Genomic DNA, 795 nt, shown 5'->3' with positions numbered 1-795 from the left:
CTTTACACGTACGTATATTCAACATAACTAATAAGAAAGTTAAATGAAGTCATTTGGGCCGAGAGCAAGTATTCCCATTCTGCGAGCCGAAGCCTACCTCGCTCCCAGGAGGCAAGGGGGACAGAGCAGAGCGTGAAGGCCATTTTAACTTGACGAACTGAGCAAGGGAAATAAGTAAAGAGGGAAACACCAGTCTTATTTGATGCCTGAGTGGAAAGACACAGAGGGAGGGAGTGAAACAGGGAGTATTCGAAAAATATAGATGAATGAAATACAACATTTCCTTGCTGAGTCTGCTTAACAGTTAATTGACAATTGAGTAGGCAACTACGGTACTGCTAACTGCTAATTATATTTTCAAAATTTGTTCCCTCTTATGTTCTTTTTTATATTGCTATCTTTATTTCTGCCTGTTACTTCTACTGCTATTCGAATCGTCTTAATTGTTCATGAATTTACCACACTTATCAATTTTTTTTAATTATCAACGTGTGATTCGCCTGTTCATACGTAAAAGATTTCCCTCACACAATACGTAATCACGACATACATTATTTTCACATATCAAAAGTTCAAGCACCAAGTCCATTTCCAACAGAATGATTTTGGTAATCACTCAAATCTGTCATTCATTTGTCTCCCCTAACTCGTTTAAGCACGTAAATATGGTCGATTTAACGAAGGCAACTCAAGAGACACTCCATTTTCTCTGTTTCGGAACTCAAGGCACACTCCATGGCAGCAAGATTCTACACTGCTGAAAGGTGAAGGTGATAAGTCATTATCACCAACTAG

The sequence above is a fragment of the Penaeus monodon genome, chromosome 23 (assembly GCF_015228065.2).
Source record: "Penaeus monodon isolate SGIC_2016 chromosome 23, NSTDA_Pmon_1, whole genome shotgun sequence".
In the NCBI taxonomy this organism is placed as follows: domain Eukaryota; kingdom Metazoa; phylum Arthropoda; class Malacostraca; order Decapoda; family Penaeidae; genus Penaeus; species Penaeus monodon.
Note: the sequence above shows the minus strand (reverse complement) of the source record.